We start from the raw sequence: 25,965 nt of genomic DNA on the forward strand, positions 1-25,965 counted from the left end.
CTGTGTTCATGAGAGATATCGGTCTATAGTTTTCTTTTTTGTGTGTTATCTTTACCAGGTTGTGGTACCAAGGTAATATTGGCCTTATAAAATGAGTCGGGAAGTATTGCCACCTCTTTGATTTTTTGGAGGAGTTTGAGGAGAATAGGTATTAAATCTTCTTTGAATGTTTGGTAGAATTCACTGGTGAAGCCATCAGGTCCTGGACTTTTACTATTTGGTAGGTTTTTGATGATTGTTTCAATTTCCATACTGTTGATCAGTCTATTTAGATTTTCTAGATCTTCTCGATTCAGTCTAGGAAAATCACATTTTTCTAAGTACTGATCCATTTCTTCTAGTTATTAAATTTTTTCATAGTATTCTTGTATGATCTTTTGTATTTCTATGGTGTCTGTCATAATTTCTACTCTTTCATCCTTGATTTTGCTTCTTTGTGTCCTTATTTTTTTAGTGAGTCTAGCCCAGGGTTTGTCAATTTTAACCTTCTCAACGAACCAGCTCTTTGTTGTATTAATTTTTTTCTGTTTTTTTTTTTTAAATTTCATTTATTTCTGCTCTAATTTTGATGATTTCTTTATGTCTGCTGACTTTAGGCTTCATTTGTTCTTTTCTAGATTTTTAAGAAGGAGCACTGGGTTTTTTATTTGGGCTCATTCTTATTTTTTGAGATAGGCCTATAATGGTATGAACTTTCCTCTTATCATTTTTGCCATGTCCCAAAAATTTTGTTATGTTATACTATCATTATCATTGTCTCTATGTATCTCTTGACTTGTCTTTTTATTTGTTCTTTCATCCAGTCATTTTTTAATAGCATATTGTTTAATCTCCATGCATCTGTGGTTCTTCTCACTTTTGTTTTACAGTTGATCTCCAGCTTTAAAGCATTATGATCGGAGACTATGGTTGGTATGATTTCAACCCTCTTATGTTTGTTGAGGCTATTTCTGTGTCCCAGTATGTGGTCAATCCTTGAGAATGTTTCATGCGCACTAGAGAAAAATGTATAAGCAGCTGTTTTTGGATGAAAGGCTCTGTAAATGTCAATTATGTCCAGTTGGTCCAATGTGTCATTTAAGGATATTATTTTCTTTTGATTTTTATGCTTGGACGATCTGTCCATATCCGTCAGTGGGGTATTTAGGTCCCCTACTATGATAGTATTTTGGTCTGTTTCTCCCTTTAGTTCTGTTAGTAATTGCTTTGTATATCTTGGTGCTCCCTGATTGGGAGCAAAGATATTAATAAGTATTGTATCTTCTTAGTGTCCCTTTATTATTATGAAGTGTCCCTTAGTATCTTTCTTTAACTTTTTTATTTTGAAGTCTGTTTCGTCTGATATTAGTACTACTACTCCTGCTTTTTTCTGAATGCTATTCTCTTGAAATATTCTCTGTCCTTTCACTTTGAGTCTATATTTGTCTTTGGAGCTGAGATGTGTCTCCTGGAGGCACCATATGGTTGTTTTTTTGTTTTGTTTTTTTTGTTTGTTTTTAATTTTAATTAGTTTCAAGTGTACAGTACATTGGTTAGACATCTATATAGTTCATAAAACAATCCCCCCAGTTGCTCCCTCCATTCCCTGACCTTCCACCTAGCCAACATATTAATGCTTACTGCATTCCCTATGTCGTGCTCTCCATCCTTCTGACCATTTATCAGCTACTAATTTGTACTTCTTTAACCCTTCACCCCATCCTTCCAGCTCCCTAAAGCCTCCTCCCCTCTGTCTTCCACCAAATTGTTCACTGTATTTGTGAGTCTGTTTTTGATTAGTTTGTTCTTTTTATTCCTTGGATTCCGCATGTAAGTGAAATCATATAGTGTTTATCTTTCTCTTTCTGACTTAAATACCTTCTAGGTCCATCAAAGCAATATGTTTTTCCATCCCCTTTTAGTCTGAGTGTGTCTTTTAATCTAAAGTGAGTCTCTTATAGGCAACATGTAGGGGTCTTGTTTTCCTTTCCATTCATCCACTCTTTTGGTTGGAGCACTTAATTCTTTTCCATTTGAGGTGCTATTGATAAGAATGTAGTTGCTATCATTCTTTATTCCTGTTTTTGATACATGCATTTTCTTCTTAAAGAAGTCCCTCCAACATTTCTTGTAATGCTGACTTGGTGCTGATGAATTCCTTTAGATTATTTTTGTCTGGGAAGCTCTTTATCTGTCCTTCAACTCTAAATGATAGCTTTGCTGAATAAATTATTCTTGGTTGTAGATACTGGGTCTTCATCATATCCAATATTTTGCGCCAAGTCCTTCTGTCCTGCATAGTTTCTTTTGAGAGATCACCTACCAGTCTTATGGGGTTTCCCTTATAAGTAACTATCTGTTTTTCTCTTGCCACTTTAAAATTCTCTTTTTGTAGTTAACCTTTGGCATTTTAATGATGCTGTGTCTTGGTGTGGGTCTCTTTGGGTTCATCTTTTTGGGGACTCTCTGAGCTTCCTGAGGTCTATATGTCTATTTCCTTCACCAGGTTAGGGAAGTTTTCCATCATTATTTCTTCAAACAGCTGTTCAACATCTTAATTTTTTTCAGTTATGCTGATCAGACAGATATTTGGACACTTGATAGTGTCACATATGTTCCTTAAATTATTTTTATAGTCTTGGCATCTTATTTCTTGCCATTCTGCTTACGTGTATTTGGCTTTCCCATTCTCTAAATATAGTATTTGATCCTTTTCTGTATTCACTGTTTATTCCTTTGTTTATTCCATTTAACATGCTTTTCATCTCAGATAATGTGTTCTTCATTTCAGACTGGTTCCCTTTTATAGTTTCCATTTTTATGTTTTTTATCTCTTGAAGTTCTCACTGAATTTATCTACATTTCTCAAAAGTTCATTGAGCATCTTTATAACCAGTGATTTTAACTGCATCTGTTAGGTTACTCGACTCCATTATATCTGGATCTCTGTTCTGTTCTCTCATATGGTTTCTGCTTCTTTGTCTTCCTCTTTTTACTGACTTTCTGTGTCTGTTTCTATGTACTAAGTGAAGCTCCTAAGTCTCTCGGTCTTATTAGTGTGGATTTGTGATAGGTGTCCAATGGCACAGTCCTGAGAGGGGTCAGCTGCATGCCAAATTTATCCCTCCAGGGCCATCTGTTAAGATTCAGCAAGAAATCCATAGATGTTGTGCTTATAGTTACCTCAAAAGGCCACACCAGAAACTGAGGCCAGCTGCCTCCAATGTGAATCTAGGCACCGCTCAGCAAGGTGCACTTGACTCACTGAGGATATATCTGGATATGGCTTGGGTGGGGCTTCGAGTTGGGGGAGGAGTTTCAGAGCATCCTCTGGGCAGAGAGACCTCTGTTATCCAGTTTGATGACGACACGGCTACAGTGGCACTGTGTCCAGAGCACTGGTAAGGGGGGAAGGCTCAACAGAGAACAATGGGTACCACCAACACTTCTGTATCAAGTGAGTCTCGTCTCAGTCCTCACTTCGACAGTGTCTCCCTATAAGCCCCAGGTGCCCCTTGTGCACAGCTAAATATGCACTGGTGCTCAGAGCGAGCAGGTCTATCACCAGGAAAATCCGCTCATGGACATGGCCCCTTTAAGAGGCTTCTGCTGTTGCCGCTGCCTCCATCTCACTCAGCTGCTGGAGACCAGTCAGCCCCGCCGCATCCTCACCCCATCCTACCTTCTATCATTGCAAGGTGCTTTCTTGGATATCTCTCTAGTTGTATGGTTTGTTCATCTAGATCACAGGCGATTTTTTCTTGCTGCTGCTCCTTGTTTCTGTTACTATTTTGATTTGGTCTCCAAAGAGATGAACAGACCCTCTGTCATCTATGCCATTTTGGTTGTCCGGTGGGTTTTGTTTTTTGATCCAGTCTGCAACTCTGTTCCTTTTTATGGGTGAGTTCAGTCCATTTACTACATTTAGGGTGATAATTGAAATATGAGGTTTTCCTATGACCATTTTATGTTTCGTTTTCTGGTTGCTCAGTGTTTCCACTGCTTCCTTGTTCTTGTGTGCCTGGTCTTTTGTTTGTTTGTTTTAATTTTGGTTGGGTTTTGTGGGTTTTCCTTCTGATCCTTCTCGTTCTATGTTATATACTTAAGTCCTAAATCTTTGGCTTGTGGTTACCATTACGAATATGTAGAGGATAGTTTACATACACACACACACACACACACACACACACATATACATATATATATATATCCATTTTCTTCTGCATGTGCCTTATCTCAATTCCCCTTTACAAATTTGGATCTTTTTTAAAATTTATTTATTTAAATTAGTTTCGAGTATACAGTACATTGGTTAGATATCTATATATCACAAAATGATCCCCTCAATTGCTCCCTCCCTCCCCTGGCCCTCCACCTAGCCATTATGTTAATGATAATTGCATTCCCTCTGCCATGCTCTTCATCCCTGTGATATCAATTACTAATTTGTACTTCTTTAATTCTTCACTCCATTCTCCCACCCCCCAACTTCGCTTCCCTCTGTCTGTCACCATATTGTCCATAATATCCGTGAGTCTATTTTTGATTAGTTTGTTCTTTTTGTTCCTTAGATTCCACATATAAATAAAATCATATGGTATTTTTCTTTCTTTAACTTATTTCACTCAGCATAATAACCTCTAGGTCCATCCATGTCATTGCAAATGATAAGATTTCATTTTTTCAATTGCTGAGTAACATTTCATTGTATGTATGAACCATAATTTCTTTACCTGATCATCCTTTGATGGGCATTTAGGTTGTTTCCATATTTTGGCTATTGTAAATTGTGCTGCCATGAATATTGAAGTGCATAGATCTTTATGAATTATTGTTTTGGTTTTCTTTGGATAAATACCCAGAAGTGCAATTGCTGAGTCAAAAGGTATATCCATTTTTAATTTTTTGAGAAACCTTCATACTGTTTTCCATAGCGGCAGTACCAATTTTCAATCCCACCAACAATGTATGAGGGTTCCCTTTTCTCTGCGTCCTTGCCAACATTTGCTGTTTTTTGATTTATTGATGATAGCCATTCTGACAGGTGTGAGGTGATATCTCACTGTGGTTTTAATTTGCATTTCTCTGATGGTTAGCGACCTTGAGCATCTTTTCATACGTCTGTTAACTGTCTGTATTTCCTCTTTGGAGAAGTAACTGCAGGTCTTCTGCCCATTTTTTAATTGGATTGTTTGTTTGTTTTGTTGTTGAATTGTATAAATTCTTTATAAGTTTTTGGATATTAACTCTTTATCAAATGTGTCAATAGCTAATATCTTCTCCCAGTCGGTTGTCTTTTTGTTTTGTTGATGGTTTCCTTTGCTGTACAAAAACTTTTTAGTTTGATGTAGTCCCATTTGTTTATTTTTTCTTGTTTCCCTTACCCGAGGAGGTAGATCTGAAAAGAAATTCCTGTTAGTAATATCAGAGTTTACTGCCTATGTTTTCTTCTAGAAGTTTCATGGTTTCAGGTCTTATATTTAAGTCTTTAATCCATTTTGAATCTATTTTTGTATATGGTGTAAGAAGGTGGTCCAGGTTTTTCTTTTCTTTTTCTTTTCTTTTTTTTTTTTTTGCATATATCTGTCCAATTTTCCCAATACCATTTATTCAAGAGACTATCTTTACCCCATTGCATAGTCTTACCTCTTTTGTTATATATTAAATGAGAGTATAGGTGTGGATTTATTTATAGGTTCTCTCTTTGTTTCATTAATCAATGTATCTGTTTTTATGCCAGTACCATGCTGTTTTGATTACTGTAGCCTTGTAGTATAGTTTGATATTAGGTAGTGTGATACCTCTAAGTGTGTTCTTTTTTTTCAAGATTGCCGTGGCTATTCAGGGTTTTTTATGATTCCATATAAATTTTAGGATTACTTGTTCTAGCTCTCTGAAAAATGTCATTGGTATTTTGATAAGGATTGCATTGAATTTATAGATTGCTTTGGATAGTATGGCCATTTTAACAATGTCGGTTCTTCCTACCCATACATCATACCACATAATATATGCTTCCATTTATTTGTATCTTTTTCAATTTATTTTATTAGCGACTTATAATTTTCTGAAAACAAGTCTTCTACTTCCTTGGTTAATTTGATTTCCAGGTATTTTATAGTTTTCGATGCAATTATAAATGGGATTGATTCTTAATTTCTCTTTCTGAAAGTTCATCATTGGTGTATAAAACTGCCACTGACTTCTGAATATTTATTTTGTAACATGCTTCTTTACTGGATTCATTGATCAGTTCTAACATTTTTTTGGTGGAATTTTTAGGGTTCTTTATATATAGTATTATGTTCTTAGTAAATAATGAGAGTTTTACTTCTATCTTTCCAATTTGGATGCCTTCAATTTCTCTTTCTTGTCTTATTGCTGTGGCTAAGACTTCCAATACAATGTTGAAGAGGAGTTGTAAAGTGGGCATTCTTGTCTTGTTCCTAATTTTAAGGAAAATGCTTTTAGCCTTTTCGCATTGAGTATGATGTTACCTGTAGTTTTGTCATATATGGCTTTTATTATGTTGAGGTATGTTCCATCTATTCCCACTTTACTGAGAGTTTTTATCATAAACGGATGCTGGATTTTGTCAAATGCTTTTTCTGCATCTATTAATATGACCATATGGTTTTCATCTTTTGATTTGTTAACGTGGTGTATCACATTAATTGATTTGCAGACATTGTACCAACCTTGCATCCCAGGAATAAATCCAACTTGGTCATGATGTGTGATATTTTTAATGTATTGCTGAATTCGGTTTGCTAATATTTTATTGTGGATTTTTGCATCAATGTTCATAAGAGATATTGGCCTATAGTTTTCTTTTTTTGTAATGTCTTTGGTTTTGAAATCAAGGTAATAGTGGCCTCATAAAAATAATTATGGAGCTTTCCCTCTTCTTGAATTTTTTGGAATAGTTTGAAAAGAATTGTTCCTTGAATGTTTGGCAAAATTCGCCTATGAAGCCATCTGGTTTAGGACTTTTGTTTTTTGGGAAGTTTTTGATTACTGATTCTATTTCATTGGTGGTAATCAGTTCGTTCAGATTTTCTGCTTCTTCTTGACTCAGTCTTGGGAGATTGTATGTGTCTAGCAATATGTCCATATCTTTCAGATTGTTCAATTTGTTGGCATATAATTGCTCGTAGTATTTTCTTATGATCCATTGTATTTCTGTGAAGTCTGTGATTATTCCTCCTCTTTCATTTCTGATTTTATTTATTTGAGTCCTCTCTCTTTTTTTTTTGATAAGTCTAGCTAAGGGTCTGTCAATTTTTTTTTATCCTTTCAAAGAACCAGTTCTTGATTTCATTAATCTTTTGTATTGTTTTTCTAGACTCTATTTCATTTATTTCCACTCTGATCTTTATTATTTCCTTCCCTCTATTTACTTTGAGCTTTGTTTGCTGTTCTTTTTCTAGTTCTTTTAATTGTAGGGCTAGATTGTTTATTTGAGCTTTTTCTTGGACTGTATTGCTATGAATTTCCTTCTTAAGACTGCTTTCGCTGTGTCCCATAAATTTTGAGTTGTTGTGTTTTCATTTTCATTTGTCTCTAGGCTTCTTTTGGTTTCTTCCTTGATCTCATTAATAACCCATTCATTGTTTAGTAGCATGTTATTTAGCCTCCATGTGTTTGTGTCTTTTCCAGTTTTTTTTCTTGTAGTTTATATCTAGTTTCATACCATTGTTATCAGACAAGTCGGTTGATATTTCAATCTTCTTGAATTTATTGAGACTTGATTTATATCCTTGAAAGTGTTCCATGTGCACTTGAGAAGAATGTGCCTTTTGCTGCATTGGGGTAAAATGCTCTGAAAATACCTATTAAATCTGTCTGTTGTAGTGTATCTTTTAGGCCCATTGTTTCCTTGTTGATTCTTTGCCTGGAAGAATCAACAAGGAAACAATGGGCCTAAAGAAGATCTGTCCATTGGTGTCATAGGGTGTTAAAGTCTCTTACTATGAGTGTATTACTATGGATCTCTCCTTTTATGTCAGTCAATAATTGCTTTATGTATGTAAGTGCTCCTATGTTAGATGCGTATATGTTTACTAGAGTTATGTCCTCTTGTTTATCGATCCCTTTATCATTATGTAATGCCCTTTTTTGTCTCTTATTATAGCCTTTGTTTTAAAGTCTATTTTATCTGATATAAGTATTTCTACCTCGGCTTTTTTGTTTGTTTGTTTGCATGAAATATCTTTTTCCATCCCTTTACTTTCAGTCTGTGAGTGTCACTTGATCTGAAGTGGGTCTCTTATAGACAGCATATGCATGGGTCTTGTTTTCTTATCCATTCGGTTACCCTATGTCTTTTGATTGGAGCATTTAATCTGTTTACTTTTAAAGTGATTACTGATAGGTACATTGTTACTGCCATTTTATTATTCATATTTGTTATTTCTATTTTCTTTTTTACTCCTCTTTTTACAGAAGATCCTTTAACATTTCTTGTAATGCTGGCTTGTTAGTAATGAATTCCTTAAGCTTTTTCCTGTCTGGGAAGCTCTTTATCTCACCTTCCATTTTAGTCGGAAACCTTGCTGGGTAGAATATTCGTGGTTATAGATTCTTGTTTTTCATAACTTTGAATATTTCTTGCCATTCCTTTCTGGCATGCAAAGGTTCCATTGAAAAGTCAGCAGACATTCTTATGGGGTACCCTCGTAAGTAACTAGCTGCCTTTCACTTGCTGCCTTTAAGATTCTCTCTTTGTCTTTGGCCTTTTGGCATTTTAATTATGATGTGTCTGGTGTAGATCTGTTTGAATTCCTCTTGTCTGGGACTCTTTGTGTTTCCTGAACTTGTATATCTAATTCCTTTGCCAGGCGAGGGAAGTTTTCTGTCATTGTTTCTTCAAATAGATTCTCAATCCCTTGCTCTCTCTCTTCCTCTTCAGGTACTCCTATGATCCGGATATTTTTATGCTTCATGTTGTCCCAAAGGTCTCTTAAACTCTCCTCATTTTTTAAAATTAGTTTTTGTTCTTATTGTTCTGATTGGGTATATTCTGCTACTTTGTCTTCTAATTTGCTGATTTGATCTTCTGCTTCATCCAATCTACTGTTGAATCCTTCAAGTGTATTCTTCATTTTAGTTACTGTATTCCTAATTTCTGTCTTTCTTTTTTATGGTTTCTATGTTCTTTTTTATGCTGCTGAGGTTCTCATTGTGCTCATCCATTCTCCCCCTAAGTTCATTGAGCATCCTTATAACCATTATTTTGAACTCTGTCTCTGGTAGGTAGCTTACCTCCATTTCATTTAGCTTATTTTCTGGAGTTTTCTCTTGTTGTTTCATTTGTGGCATGTTTCTTTGTTTTCTCATTTTATTAGCCTCTCTGTGTTTATGTCTGTGTGTCAAGAATATTTGTTATGTCTCTCATCCTTGGCCAGATGGCCTAATGTGGACGGTGTCCTGTGTGGCCCAGTGGTGCACTCTCCCTCATCCATTATGCTAGGGGCTCTAGATGTGATCTTTGTGTGGGTTCTGTGTGATCTTCCATTGTCACCAAGCCTTTATTGTTAGTAGATCTGTGGATGGAATTAACACTCAGGCCGACTAATTGTGGGAACTGGCTGCACTCACAGAGTAAGAATTGTTGCATGGGGGCTGACCCCACTGAGTGGGATTTACCCTCGCAGGCCTGTATGCTTGTTGCAACCACCCTTTGTGTGTACCACTAATGGGACTAATCAGGAGTTGCTCCATTGTGATCTGGTGCCAGCCTCTGGGTGCATTGGTTTTGTGGCCCCTTGGGAGGGGCTCCCCTGTAGTCCAAGGTCAGCCACTGTGCTTGATTGCTCAGGGCTACCTGGTGAGAACTACAAAACGATCTGCAGATGGTTGTTGCCTATGCTAGATCTATAGGTAAGTGGAAGAGACAATGCCATAGGCAGAGGTTGGTTATCCCCTCTCCCTGACCTATGGCAGTTTTTCAGAGGGACCAGTGCTCCTCAAGGCCTGACACTACTTGTCAGTTGCCTATAGGTCTCTGAAACTGGATGAGCCTCTGAGTGATCTGCATGTTGGTTGGTGTAGGGACCCTGGGAGCCTCCTGGGTCTATTGAGTAAATTTCACCCTGCTACTGCAGTGTCAGCTAACATGCCAACACTGTCTCTGTGCCTTCCTGTACAAGTTTCCACTCGTAGCAAGGTCAGCTGCTGCCCACCCTGGGCCTAAATGTGCTACCCCAGGGCAGGGGTAGCTGCCTATCAATGCGCAGTGGGTACTTTGTGCTTTGGATGGGGCAGGAGCTCAGGGAGTCAAGGACTGTCAGGCCAATACAGACCCCTGCAATCCCCTCAAGAGATATTGCAGCTCATACAGACAGCAGTGGTCTGTCCACAAGTGTTTCCTCAAAATGTGCTCACTGTGCTAGCCAAGTTCTGTTGCCTGTGCTGACTGCACAACCCCAGAGCCAAGCAGAGCACAAGAGGCTGCTTGTCAATGGGCTGCAGGCACTTTGTGGCTTGAGTGAAGTGGGATCTCAGGGAGACGAGGTCCATCAGGCTAATACAGCCTCAATTTTGCTACAACTTCTGTGCCTGGGCATTCCTGTGGCTTTCATGTGGCTCCTTTATATTATCAGACATAGGCGTTATGATCAGCTGGACTTCAAGTGATTCTCCATGTTGATTATTTTATAATTTGGTTGTAATTTCAATGCAGACATAGGAGGAGATGAACTCTGCTTTTACCTAGTCTGCCATCCTCCTCTGGAAGTTGAGAAGACGTGTTTCTTGAATTAGAAAATATACATGGTGTTTTAGATAGGCTTGACTCTGAATTTGAATCTTTGAATCCTCCCCTTTTCTGTCATTGTTGTCTCAATTTGTCCTTATATACACTAAACATTCATTACCATCTTGCTATAGCAAATGTCTTCTTATTGTTTAAGCTTATAATGCCCCATTCTTAATAAGGGTTTCACTCCTCTGCTTTTATCTACCTGATTGTTGCCTTACTCCTAACTATATATATTTTTGTCATTTTCTTTTACGTGAGCTGACCCCTCTGAGTATTTCCTGTAACGTGGGCCTCATAGTGGAAAATTCCCTCAATTTTTGTATGTCTGGAAAGGTCTTTATTTCTCTTTCATCTCTAAAGGAGAGCTTAGCTGGAGACATTATTCTTGGCTGGTAGTTCCTTTCATTTAATAGTTTGAAATTTGATTCCACTCCTTTCTGGCTTGTAAGGTTTGTGCTGAGAAGTCCGATGATAATCTAATGGGGTTTCCTTTGTAAATTGCCATCTTCTTTTCCCTGGCTGCCCTGAGAATTCTGTCTTTGTTACTGAATTTGGATACAACGCATCTTGGTGAAGGACTTTTTGGGTTGAGATAATTGGGTGTTCTGTTGACTTCTTGAATTCCCAACTCCAGCTCATTCCTTAGATTTGGTAAAGTCTCATCAACTATTTGTCTGAAAATCTTTCTAATCCTTGCTCCTTTATCTCCCCTTCAAAAATGCCCATTATTCTTGTTTCCTCTCATGATGATATCAGCTAGTTCCTATATTTATCTTTCATTGTTTTTCATCCTTTGGTTTCTCTCCTCTTCCTCCTGATTTATTTCTAGATTTGTCTTCGATGTCACTGATCCTTTCCTCTATTTGGTCAACTCTGTTTCTCAAGCTTGCTATTTCATTTTTCATCTCTTTCAGTGTGTTCTTTATCTCCAGAAGTTCTATTTGGTTCTTTTTGAGGGTTTTGATCTCCTTGCTCTGCTTATCTAGTTGTCTTTTCAATTCCTGAAATTGTTGATATGAATTGTTTTGGAGCTCATTGAGTTTTTTCAGAAGTACCATCCTGAATTCCCTGTCACTTAAATTGCATATTTCTGTCTTTAAGTTTATTTTCTGGAGATTTTTCTCTTTTCTTTCTGAGCTGCCTTGTCACCTTGTTCATGGTGTTTAATGGACTATTTATCCACCTGGGCAATAATGGAGGTGTATTCTACTTTTTTTTTTTCCAGAAAGAATATTTATTATATAAAGGTCTTTCTTTAGCCTGCTGCAAAGATGATGTTTTTCTTTTGGTTTCCAGTAAGTGGCATCTAAGCTTCTTGGATCCTGGTTTATATAAAGTCTTAATAATGCCTTTTTTTCCTTATAGGTATTCAATAATGCTCGCTACCCTCAGTCTCAGTCCCTGTCAGTGTTAGCAATGGTTTTGAAAGCATTTGCTCAGATTCCCCTGGGGCTCCTTGGTGTTGGGTCTTGGAAGATGGAGGGGAGCGGCCATTTGGGTTGGTGATGGGGACTGCAGCTCAGCTTCATGATTTTCATCGTCTGCTGGTAATAATCACTTGTTGTTTCTCTATTGTCTTTACTTCTCTGTGGTCCCCACTTCTCTGCTTTATGCCCTGATCCCTGGGCACTGCTGTGGGGCACATGGAGTTCACAGCTCTCCAAGGCAGGGCTGTTCAAGGAACCCATCGCACCTTCTCCCCTCTCCCTCCTCCTGCAGGGAGCTCTGGCTGCAAGCGACGGCTTCTTTGGTTCTCCTTGTCTACCATCTGACTCTTGGGGTTCGGACATGTGGCAGCTCTTATGTGCAGATCCCATGCTCAGATATGCTGGTGTGCAGTTTGGGTGTTTTTTGTTCAGTTTTAGATGTTCAGCTTATTGTTGTTTCAAGGGGAGAGATCTGGGGACGTCTCTCACTCTGCCATGTTTCTGATAAACATAATAAGTTTTCATGTGGCTGGGAACTAGCTCAGATCTAAAATCCTTCCCTGTTGGTCTATGCCTCAGAACACTTATTAGAGAATTTCTGATAAGTAGTGCTATATCCATTGTCTACAGATTATATATGTAATGAACACTCATATGGCACCATGTAAGTGGCTCATTTAATGAGGTAGGCACCATCTTTAATCTCCATTTTATAGATGAAGAAATCAGGGTACTGAGAGAGGTTAACTTGCGCAAGGTTACAATGCAGGGAAATTTTGATCCCTCTCTGCTGGATGAAGAAGGTGGGGGAGGAGGCAGAAATTGAGTTCGGGTAGTATGCAAATTAACAGCTCGATTTCAGTAATTCTTCCCAGGGAAGTAGCCATGAGAGTAGGGATGTCTTTTCATGTCATTGGAGATCCATGATATGGCTCATCTGCTACCACTGGCCACTCTGCCCTAACCCTCGACTATGGTCCCCAAATATGCCTTGAAAATTTTCACCTTTGTGCTTTGTTCACCCACCCCCTTCATAGAATGTCCTCGCCACTTTCTTCAAATGCAAAAGTGGAGTTACATACCTTTCAAAGTTTTTGCACCAGTAGAACTGTCTTAATAAAGCCTCCCTACTTCTCAATATAGCACTCCCTTCTGGCAGAATCAACTGCTTCTTCCATAAAGTCTCCTTAGCTCTAGAATGTGAAGCAATTTTTTCACATCATTTAAAATTATGTGTGTACAAAATATATCTTCCACGTTAGCTTGCAAGCTTCTTGAATGCCTAACCCAATTTTCTGCTTATAATGTGGGCTTAGATGCACATTAGTTGCAATGAACTCATCTGAACAGCGGTGGTGTTCAGTCAGGGTGAAGAGGGCACCTTTTCCAGACTGAATTTGTCATAAACTTTAGAGGCAAGCAGAATTAAGATTTTTGGTATTGCCTCAGGGGAGTGTCAGTTTCAGGGTAAAGAATAACAATAACAATCTCCTATCTTCGGTTCAAGGTATAAAGTTCTACAGCAATTCCATATAAGCAAAGTGGGGTGAGGGATGGAATCCAGAAGTATAGGACACTAACTCTAAACAGTTACCAAGGTGTTTTAAGGTTGTTTACGAAGCACACAGTTTAGTAGAAACCAGCAATTACCAGTTAATAAGCTCACTGTCTGTAGATAGCTCAAGTCAACTGGGGCTGCAGTTCCCCAAGGGAGTGATCCAGTCATCCCTTTAATCAACTAATTACCAGTTTTCCATTAGAGAGGCCACAATTTTCCTTGAAAAAAGTGGCATTTGGTGGATCATTTTTAGAAAAAACAAGATAACATTTCGACTTTGTAAGCCATTTGAAATCTGGGGGAGAAAAGAACCTATATGTGCTTTAAAACTATTTGTTTTTAAAATTAATTTAAAAAGTAAATGTGATGATATCCATTTCTAAGAATGTTAAAACATGATTTAAAAATCACTGTATTCTGAGACTCAGGTACATGGACAACAGACTAGTGGTTACAAGAGGGTGAGGGGTAGTCAGGGAGTGGGGAGGCAGACATAGATGTTGCCATCTACTTATCATTACAAATATAAGGGAGTGAAGAGAATCAAATATGTGTTAGCTGAGGAAAACTGGACTTTGGGTGGCCAACAGAATAGAATATATAGATGTCAAATTATAATGTACACCTGAAAATTGTATAATTGTATTAACCAATGTTACCCCATTAAACATAATAGATAGATAGATAAAATATCGCTGTATTCTAAATAAAACATATTTTGGCCAAACCAGTGTTTCTGAAACTTTTTTTTTTCCATTTCTCATCCTACCCCCTTCCCCTGGCCACACACACAGAAAAGGAAAATTTAAATTAAATTTAAATTCTCCTTAGTGACAGGCATAAAGAATAGGATTTTGATGGGTAGGGTTGAGGTTTAGAGAGGCACAAACCACTGTAATATCTGAGATTTTTTTCACATCCAAGAACAAAATTATAGATTGCATGGACTAAGGTCATTAACAGAGAGAACTACAAATTCGAGATTGCAGCCAATTAGTTTGGGAGGCACTGATGGCCTAGGTGCCATGCTCTTGGGTGTGTATGATAACAACAAGCCTCTCAATGTGCTTCTCACACTTATACCAAGCTGGCTAGGAATGTGCTGCAGGTTTTTCCTCATCTTTAAAATGAGACAATAGCTGCCCTATCATGGTTTCAGGGACAAAAGAATATTTTGAACCCACTTTCTGTCCTAATCTTATTCTTAATGGAATCCAACAAATGTATTTTCTTGAAAGGAGATATTATTTGATAATTTACCTTACTTATTAATTAGCTAAGATGCCTGATGCTGTTCCTTCCCTAAAAGACTGCCTGCCTCTTTGCTCCTTCCTAGACATACCAGATGTACTTTTAAATAGATATTTGTTTTTATCCATTTCCAGGAAAGGCTGTAATAAGTGTTTCCCTTAATTAACGCTATAATTTATCTTTTTCATAGATTGTTACAAGGATCACATTATTTAACATATGTAAAATGTGTAGCAGAATAAACTTTCTCTTCAGTATAAAACCAAGCCATAAATTATGAAACAATGTACAACAATCTGAAAATCAGATTATTGTGAAAGTGATTGAAGTGATTGTTGATATAATCACAATACTAAAAAATTATATAATCACATCTAAAAATTAACAATAATTCTTTAATATGATCAATTATCCAAATATGTGTTTAAATTTCTCTTAGAGTCAGTCTCATGAAATGTTTCTGACAATTGGTTTGTTTGAATCAAGATTCATACACTGCATTTAGTTGATAAGTCTCTTAAATCTTTTAATTTTAGGTTTCCTTCCCTTTTTTGTTCTCGCCATTTATTAGGTGAAGAAAGCGTCATTTTTTCTTGTAGAGTTTCCCATGATCTCAATTTTGCTGATTGCATTCCTGTAGTAGTGTTAACATGTGCCTCTATCTCTCTATTTCTTACAAACTTTGTGTTTTGATCTGGGAGTTTTCTTGGATTCAGATTTGATGTTTTGGGCAAGAATGCTTCATAGATGCTGCCATTTACTTATCATTACACCCATCAGAAGAGTCATAATGTCGAGTAATCTCAGTGGCAATTTTGATCAGTGCATTCAGGTAATGTCAGCCTGATCTCTTCATTAAAGAGTTTTCAATAGCCTTTCATCTAATGCCATCCTCCTCTTAACATGCTTTCTTGGGCATTAGTGTCTGGAAGGCTGAAAATGTATTTCTCAAACGTCCTTGCAGCTATGATTATGAATGTGATTTACATTCTACCAACTAGAAGCACTTGTGTAAAGTGAAGAATCCAAAAGTGAATCAGGGAGAGGCAGGTTATGAGGTATCCTTTTTGGTGGGGTGTATTAACAGTAAAGCTGATGTGCCTCTAGGGGTGGCTTACCCGTTCAGCAACTGGCTTCCTGATAATGGAAGCATAGGCAGCAGTCCTTTGACAGTCCAGTTCCATAGCATGGATTTGTGAGTCACTTCTAAAGCTCGGCTTATAGGCTGGTCCTTCAACCCTGCCAACCATTTATTAATATACCATGTAATAAATCCTTTTTGGCTTAAATTACTTAAGAGTGGATTTCGTTCCCTGCATTAAAACTCTGACCAATGCATCTCTTCTAAGAAAAAGTATTGTTGGCAATTGTTAAACAAGATATTCTTTTTAAAGAGTGAACCTGGTTAACTTGTTAATAACTTTCTGAGTATGTAAAATAAATATTCTAGGAAGATAAACCTTTTTTTAAACAATCACTTAGCTATTTTACATTTTTGTAATATAAACTTTCTAAAAAGAAACACAGAGGTGCTTTTTAAACATTTAAAAATTCATGTTAAGAAAAATTAATCCATATCCATTAATAAAGACAATTTCATTGAAAAGTAGTTTAAATGTTGTCTTAACAAAATTTTAATTCAATAATGTGAACTAAAAGATAAAAATAAAACCTTCAGATTCTAGCAAAGGAATTTTTATTCAATATTTAATTATAAAAATGTTCAAACAGAGAAGTCGAAATAATGATACAATGACCCTATATACCTGTCACCTGAATTCTACAATTAATATTGTAATATTTGCTTTATCCCATCTAAACATCTATGCATTATTCTCTTCACACATTAATCCATCCTATTTTTTGATACATTTCAAAGTATGTTGCAAACATAAGTATATTTCACATCTAATCACTTCGCCATAATGGAAGGATTTTTTTTTTTTTTTTCAGGTTTAGTGTTTGGCCACTGGAGGGCTTCCAAATGCCATAAAATGTATTAGGAAGTAAATTATAATGTCCTAAAGTGGCAAGTACTGGGGAAGGTCTAGGGAAGGAATTTCATGTAGTATAAATGGCATCAATTAGAAGAGGAAACTCAATCTGAAATCTAGCAAGAAGATTGCAACACCTTTTATCTTTACCCTCACAACTCCACTCCTTTTTACATCTACTTTAATCATAAAAGAAAAATACATAACTGGCTCCTATCTTCTCAAATGATTTGTGCTATTAAAGGTAGCAATTCTTTAGATCAGAATCTCAGAAAACTTGATGGAAATCAAGATGTTGTACGTTAGCTGGTTAATTGTCACTCTGCCTGAAGGCAGGGGCTTAGCTGTTTAATCACTTATCTCCAGCAGGAGGACACTACCCAGCACATACAAGTACTCTATAAATATTTACTGAAGGAATGAGTGAATTCAAATGCTTGACTTCAAATATAACCTTCAAACATTTAATGTCATTACGAATCAAAGAGGTGGTGGTGTTTTTTTTTCAATAGAAATAAGCCTTAACATGAAAATAAAAACATAGGTTGGTTATCCTAGACCTGGGGCTGGAACTTTACAGAAATGATCATGTTTTCCATACATGCAGGTGGAAATTTACTGTAAGCCTACACTGCATCCCCCCACTGGGGCTCAGCTGACTGTGGGGCAGGTCCCACAGAAGCCTTGTCTGCTGGCGGAGCCACAGACAAGCTTCCCAGGATTTTGGGGGCACTTTTCAAATGTGCTATGGGGCTTCCCAGTTACCAATGTGAAGTTTTGAAATGGGGCTAATGTCTTCTATGAATCAGTAGGGGCAAGAATCAGTGGGATTTGAATCATTACTGTTAATGTAATTCCCCTTTTATAGCTTCAGACTGGTGATACCCGAGGATATTCAAGTGCCGTTGCAATTTTTTTTTTTTAATGTCTATAGCACCTGTTCTTCCTAGGTGGTCTCCCATCCAAGTACTAGCCAGGCCCGACCTTGCTTAGCTTCTGAGATCAGACTGGGCACGTTCAGGGTGGCATGGCCATAGATTGCAATTTTTAAGTTAACTTTTTAAGGTGATTATTTTCCTTGATACTTCTTGGCCTGGAAGGGCATTTCCATATTCGGCACAAGTGCATCAAGCTAGCACACATCTCGACAACTACCATGAGATTAAAATATATACATATTCTTGTTTCTGCAGGAAAATGAGAGACAAATCATTTTTTTGACTGTGCATGTCTAGAGAGCTACACAAATAATAATTTCGGACCTATCAATTTTCCTGTTAGAGATCACAACGGCAGCTTATGTAGGTGAAAATCAAGAATTGGGAGAGTAGAGAGCTTTAAAAACCATACAATCACCTTGTATTTTATACTCAAAATAGGCATTTGGAGAAATTTTATGACATAGGCTGCAGAAGATTAGATGTGCAAAGCAATCTCCTGCCACAGCTAGTGCTGGCCTCTCACTAAAGAAATGTATGATTTGTAGCCCCCTACAAGACTTTCAAAGAGTCCAGTGATGACCGTTGATAAAATATAACCTAGAGAAAATATAGCCTTTTAAATGAGCCATGAGAGGCCCACTGCCAATTGATGGAATGTGACAGAGTCCAAGCATTGCATGTTGCTGGAAGGTGGTTGACGGACACCAAATATGCATTTGTTTTCTCTCAGAAAATTGTTTCTCTCTGTTATAATTTCTACCAGTTATTGGTACATTCAGAAAAATAAACATGCAGTGAGTGACATTTTCATAAAGGTAAATTTATCCAGTTTAATTAAATTCCCTTTTTATTCTTTATGACTTTCCTATTTATTTTTGTGTTAAGACGTCCTTTTTATGAACAGTGGTGATGAATAACATTTTTTTCCCTATTGTACTTACATTGGAAAAAATTAAAGTAAAAAACACCATGTTAGTCTTCAAAATTATTTTGGAAATTTTACTGTACATACAAGTCCAATGCCTAAACAGTCTAAAAAGTATCTCCCAAAGTAAGATTCTATAATGTAAAGAAAATCAACAATTCTGTTAATTCATTTTTCCTATATAGGTATTGAATATGAAGCTGAACAAATCAAAAACTATTGACAGGTAGAAAAGAAATTCTTCCATTTTCAGCCTCTCAAAGCATTTCAAATTCTCTCAAGGGATGTGATAAAATTAATTAGTAAAAGATGGAATTTCAGTTTGGAATGCTATAAAAGTTTGGGAGATGGATAGTGGTGACAGCTGCACAACAATGTGAATGTACTTGATTTCACTGAACTACAAACTTAAAAATGGTTAAAATGGTAAATTTTATGTGGCAGAGATTATTATGACTGCTGAGTATTTATTTTTGCTTTTTGATTTATTTATGTATATGTATGTATACACACACATATTTATGCATTCCAATATGATTTCCTGAGAGAGAAAGGGATAAATTACAACTGGCATGCAGGGAGTTATATTTAAACCATTGCCAATCTTTGTTGCCATTCTTAATTATTTTCATGTTTTTGAGTTTCCTTTTAATAATAGACCCCCCTCTCCACTCTGAACAATTACCTGTGATCACCTCATATCAAAATGTGATACACCAATGTGTTATTTCACTGAGGTTGCAAGTGCTGCCTGAGATGACATCCAAAAAAAAAAAAAATGATGTAGATGAGTTATTCTCTGAAAGTGAGAATTTCCTAGAGCAAGGTTAAAACATAAGTTTTGAGGGCACCTTTAAAAGCCCAAGGAATTTGTAAAGCCATGTGTTGTAAAGATATCTTTAAGGATTGGTGCTTTTCAGTTTGTCATTTACCAAATTGGAAATATCATGGAATCTGAGTGGAGAAGAAGTTGAAGGAGAAGATAAATGAGAGATAGTTAAAGATAGGCTACATACTCTTTACCAGCAACCACATTTGCACTAAGAATTATGGGAAGTCTATTCTGTCTGTAACCAGGAGACAACTGGGAAGTCAGCTTTTAGAATATTTTACTTAAGCCATAATCAACACTTAGTTTTATATTTCATTATTTGTGTATCTCTTTCTTTTCCTCCTAGACTGTAATGTTCTGAAGTACACTGGCTTTGTCTTATCACTTTTAAGACCCCTCCAGTGCCTAAGATCAGTGTCCAGGGTATAGAACTGTAAATGACTAGGGAAGAACAAATGCTGAGATTTCTGCTTTTTGGAGCATTCTTGGTGTTTGCTGTTCTTTAAGTATGATTCTCTAGCCTGAAAATCCTCTGATATCTTTCCAATAGACTCCTCTTTGCTAAAGTTAGCCCAAATTGGTTTCTGTTACTTACAACTGAAGGATGACAGGATAAAACAAAAGCAGGCTGCTTCTTCCACAGCTTTTGGCAGTCTCTGCTGGTATCTAGCCATCTGAATCCTTTCCAGTTCGTATCACAAAAATACTCAGAATCATTCAAGCTTTAGTTCTGGAGACCCCAAACACTAAATTCACATTTACACCAATTGTTCATGGACCAATCTTTGAAGGAAAATGTAAAGAAAATCCTTTTAAGGACTTAAAATTTAATTTTTAATATGCTACCAAATTGCAACAAACGTGGAAATACCGGCTAAGACAGCCATAGCTGAAACAAAGCCACATGAGACCCAACAATTATGGTTAATGATAAGTTGGATGAGTCTTTTCTATGTTGAAATAGGAGACAAATACTTTATAGGATTATATTAAAGCATAAGCATGAAAAAGGAGAGAAGCGATTATTTTTTATTTATTTGGCATTGGACAGGCTTTAGTTGGAACAAACTATATTTAATTTTTCATGTCATGCTCCATAAAGAGAAAAAACTTGGAGAGCATTCAGAGAACACCAACTGATTAAAGGCTTGTGAAATTAGATCTATGAGAAATTGTTAAAAGAACTGGGCATGTTCAGTCAAATGCAAGACATTGAGGCAGGACGAACAATGAACGACAAGTATGTGAAGAGATGGTTCCCAAGTCTGGGGTTTAGGTTAAACAGAAAGTTAAATCAGGGGACTAAGAGCACAAAACAAAAAACCAGAGCAACAAAGTAGAAACTAAACATTGTGAAAACATTAAACTAAAAAGCTTTTAAGAATTGATGAATGGAACTGTCTATAATCTGGAATTCTGCATAGGTGATTATTAAAACAATTAAATTCAATTTTGTACTTAAAAAGAAATAATTTTTTTAAAAAAAGGCATTTGATGGATTGCATTTGAAAAGTAAAAATCATCAGATAAAGTATGAAGAATGTTTTTAAGAAAAAATGGTGTATTTGGAGACCTTCTTTGGGACCCAGATTAATGAGAACAGAAAGGAGCCCTGATATTAAGTCTCTTCTCTCCTGAACAGGGTAATTCCTCCCTGTGTGTAGGAGGGGAGGCGGCGTGGTGAGCAGCTTTCAGCTTTTCCGGCCTCTTGGGATTCACCAGGAATCCCCACCCTAAGATACATGATTCTCTCCAGAATGGTCCTGAACTACTAAATATTCTTCTTTGTCCTATGCCTCTGAAGTATCTTCTGCTTTTTAAAAATTTTGGCGGGCAAAGAATGATACAAATATTTATTTTCTAATTCACACCTTTTACCACTTAAATACAGATGGAGAAAGATGAAACCACAAAGTTTGACAACTTTTGCTTTAAAGCTTTTCTATTAGCCTGATGATAATTTGTTTTTAACTTAGATATTCTAACAGAAATCTCATTTAAGTGTTCTGTTCCCTGAACAAGCTAAACTTCCCTTTGCTTAAGTTAGCCGAAATTGGCACCTGAACCCTTGCATCCATTTGCTTATTACGATCCCGACCTCAATTACAAGAATTACTTGGTAAGGGTAGGAAAACACCAGCTGGGTGTCCTACAATTCAGCTTAATTCTGACACTATCCACCTGGAGACAGCACATCAGATTCCGCAGAGTTGAAGGCTGGGTCCCGCAAGACTATACCTCCCACGCAGATCGAATCACCAGTTCTGGTTGTTACCTGTGCTTCTGACCAACTGGCTATAAATTAGAGGTTCCCACAATCCTCTCCTTGGGTTTGATTAGTTTGCTATAAAGGTTTACAGAACTCAAACATTTTACTTACTATATCATCAGTTTATTATAAATAGATATAACTCGTCCATGGTGCTTTAATTCTTTCTTTATTCCAGTTCTATAGCGCCTCCCTACAACACACCTGACAAAAGTTGATGATCAATTCAATTCAGTTAATGCCGAGTTCCCTTGATTTTCATTCACCATAAAAAGGTCCAGATCCAAATTGTAAGCGCGGGTTGCACCCTTAGGTCTGCAGTATCTTTGAGGTTAACATTACCAATAGCTCTGGTAATAGGAGAATAATATGCCGTGGGGTTTCACAGGGCAAAGTCCTGGTAGAACATCCTGAAATCTAGGTGAAGAGTGTTAATATGGGTATTCATTGGCTAATCTTTCCATTTCCTTTTTTCAATTTCTATTTTTCAATTAGAGTCAACATTCAATATTATTTTATATTAATTCCAGGTATATAGCACAGTGATTAGACATTTAATGATTCCATTTCTTAAAATAAAAAACTGGGATACTCTGAGTCTTAGTTTCTTGTTTGGGCACCTTTTTGCTAATCTGGCTTCCTTATACTGTTTCGATGTCTTCCTGTCAGTAATTTTCTTGTTGCCATTATATTATTATTGTGTATGCTTGTTGGATAAATCTTTAAGAACTAGAGAAATGTTTTAATGATCAAAAACCAAAATAACTACCTATTATTACAATTCTGGCAAGCAATTTTTTTTAAAGTTATTACATAATTAACTAAAATCTTATTTTTAAAATAGTATTTTAAAATTCAATATGCAATGTATTCACATGGCTTAAAATTCAATGGATACAAGATATAATAAATGTTTTCCTCCCACACTGCCCCAGCCACTCAGTTCCCCTTCCCAGAGGCAACTAAATGCTATTTGTTTCCTGTGGAACCATCTTTCCAGAGAGAATAGGAACTTGTTTTAAATTTAAAGAACATGGTAAGGCAAAATGTGACATAGAAGAGACTGTTTTCAAGGATATGCCATGAGCATTTTAAATTTCAGCAAATCTATACAAATACATGTGTTCCATTTTTCACTAGCAAAAAAATGGTCAGGACAATCCTGTTCACAAAAAAATGCTACACAACACTAGATATCTTATTTTTAAGTGAAAACTACTAAACAACCACAGTCAGTTCAATTTGCCGCACTGCTGGGGTGCAGTATGCAACTAACATGTCCCACAGGCATACAGAGTGCTCAGAGGTCAGAATGGCACTTGTCCACATATGCAAAAAAAAATCATCTCATTCACATGACATGGCAAAGAACTGAGTCTCAACCATGTGCTTGTTCAAATTCTTGAGCAGATTTGAAGCTTTTTTGAGAAAAATACTGGCCAAATAGTAACACTGTCTAGTGGTCTCATTCCACAGTAAAGTGAAATGGAATTTATCTGACCAAAAACATACATCGGATTGTAAATTTAAAAAGACTAATGTTTTAAATATCAATATTTACAATAAAAAATTACATTCTCAGTAAATATTTAAACTTATAAATTTTGGATGCCAACTTTAAATTATGTAATGTGCATAGTTTTTCAAATTCTCTTGGAGAGACACAAATTTTTTGAGAACTATTGTTCTAACCTCTAAATATTGGAATATCAACCATTTCTGCCTCTGTGGGGGCCTCTGAGTGCTCCACTCTAGGCTTTAAAGGGGAGGAACAATTGACCGGGAGGGTGACACTAGAAAGTTGGGCAGGATCAGACAAGAGACAAATATCTCTGCTTGTTGTGGCCACATGATTACCCTCTGGTGCCTAGGCCTACTGCTGCTCTGTCCTTTATTACAACTCATCTTAAGGTCAATGGAGTATTGGTACTTAGTTTGTAGGAAGCTAAATGCTTTATGTGTGAGTTGATTGGGAACATCTGTAACCACCAGAATGCCATATGGTTTGGGAAATGAAGTGCTTCACTTAGTAAAACATTGACTGATTGTCTGCCAGAGTACTGGGAAGGAAGCCCTACCTTCAAGGAGCTGCCAGTTCAGCTTTCAGTTAATGCTATGACACAAGTTTTAAAAATACAAATGAACAAAATGCTCTCTGAGGAAAGAAGGAAATGACAAAGGTCGCTGATGCTCAGAAAAAAAAAGATCAAATTTAGGCGTGTGTGTGTGTATATAAAATATATGTTTATAGATATATATGAATATCTTTTGGAGATCAGATGGAAATCTTTAGAAGAAAATCTTCAAAGGGGTAAGGAGTTTTAACTTTAAATTTGGGAGATAGAAGAGTCAGAAATAGCTCACCTCCAGACCAGAGCTCACCTTTCGCCCCATCTATACCTATCCCCTCTACAAGCAGCAATAATGACAAATCTATGGAGACAGAGAGTAGGTTAATGATTAACTAGGGCTGGCAGGAGAGTAGGGAAAATAGAGAGTGACTGCAAATGGTTATGTGGTTTGTTTCTTTCTGGGATGAGGAGAATATTCTAAAATTAGGTTGTGGTGATGTTACACAGCTTTGTAAATATACTAAAAACCATTACATTGTAAAAAAATTAGTGGAGTATGATTTAGTTATAGTAAAATATGATTTAACTACAAAGAGAGCAGAAACCAGGCTAAGGCTAAAGCTATAGACCTCAAATGGAAGCCTGAGGCTATAAAATTTGTACAACAAATAAGGGATAAAATGGACTATGCTTTCACTTTTTCTAAGGGGAGAGGTGGCATTAAGGGGGAAAAAACAGTTTTTTGTGAAAATCAGGATTCTGGAGGGGGAAGGGGTAGAAGAAGAGGACTATGGGAAATGATGGAAGAAAAGTTGACTTAAGAGATGAGAAAACACGCACAGGATCAGCCTCTTATGGACTAGGTCATGAGATCTCTGTCATCCGCTGTGAGGCTGATCTGTAAGAAACTGAAGTAGCTGAAGCAGGGTGCAAGGACTGATCCTATCTCCAGACTGATGCCTATTCTGCCTCACCCGCCATTTTGCTAAGAGCGAGCTCTGTCGGCTCTGTTACCCTTACTGACTGCTGGGCAGTGAGGAGCACCCGTCTACCCACAGCTGATGACTCAGTTTAAGGTGGAGAAAATGTACAGCTGGAGACAGGCTCCGTGAAGCAGAAAAGGAACAGGGCCTGCTATATAAATTATAGAACAATAGTATACTCCAAACTCAGGTTAAAAATAACATAATCTGAAACCCATATGACTTTGTTAACCAATGTTACCCCAATAAATTCAATAAAAAAAGAAAAAAAATAACAACCTTATTCCTGATGGCCAAGAATCTAGAATAAACAGCTGTGCCCCTCTTTTGTCACTCCCACTGTGCTGTAAGTTTAAAAAAAAAAAATAAGACTGAATACAGTGTAACTCCAATATATTAAAAAAAACTATAACATTAGGAGTCAATGAAAATATACTATAATATTATTAGTGATTATTTCTACTTGGCTCCAATTCCTTTACTAGACTTTAATTCCCTTGGAGGCATGGTGATTAGACCATAGTAAGTATTTAGTAGTCTATGGCCACGCCACCCTGAACACACCCAATCCCATCTGATCTTGGAAGCTAAGCAGGGTTGGGCCTGATTAGTAGTTGGATGGAAGACCACCTAGGAAGACTAGGTGCTGTAGGCATAAAAACAAAAATAAAAAATTAGTAAATATCTAGTGACTTGAGTGAATAAATGTATAAATAAACAAGTAAATAAATTTTGTTAGTGTGGTACAATTAGAGAATTTTACTTTTCTGTTTTCCATATTTCTTTAGTATGCTTGTTCAACTGACTATACATGTTGTGTTGCTGTTTCCAGTTCGAATTGGCTGACAGACAGTGCATATTATCTCTTCTTCCTCAAGATGCCTGATTACAACTTTTCACTTCTCATTCCTTTTCTAACTGTTCTATTTAAAGTAGCTTCTACTGATGTAGAAAGAACTGTTTATTTCCTTT

At 36.7% G+C, this 25,965-nt stretch overlaps 1 non-coding gene and 1 pseudogene across 1 annotated transcript; one reads left to right on the forward strand and one right to left on the reverse strand.

Annotated features, from left to right (window-relative positions):
* Window positions 1–17,896: 17,896 nt before the first annotated feature.
* Window positions 17,897–18,010, reverse strand: LOC118611249 (annotated as a pseudogene).
* A 7,519-nt stretch (window positions 18,011–25,529) lies between these two features.
* LOC118610918 lies at window positions 25,530–25,648 on the forward strand. The gene has a single exon (XR_004954145.1). It is a non-coding gene; the product is annotated as a 5S ribosomal RNA (ribosomal RNA).
* Window positions 25,649–25,965: the final 317 nt, after the last annotated feature.

Source organism: Rousettus aegyptiacus, unplaced genomic scaffold (genome assembly GCF_014176215.1).
Source record: "Rousettus aegyptiacus isolate mRouAeg1 unplaced genomic scaffold, mRouAeg1.p scaffold_m13_p_13, whole genome shotgun sequence".
Lineage (NCBI taxonomy): Eukaryota > Metazoa > Chordata > Mammalia > Chiroptera > Pteropodidae > Rousettus > Rousettus aegyptiacus.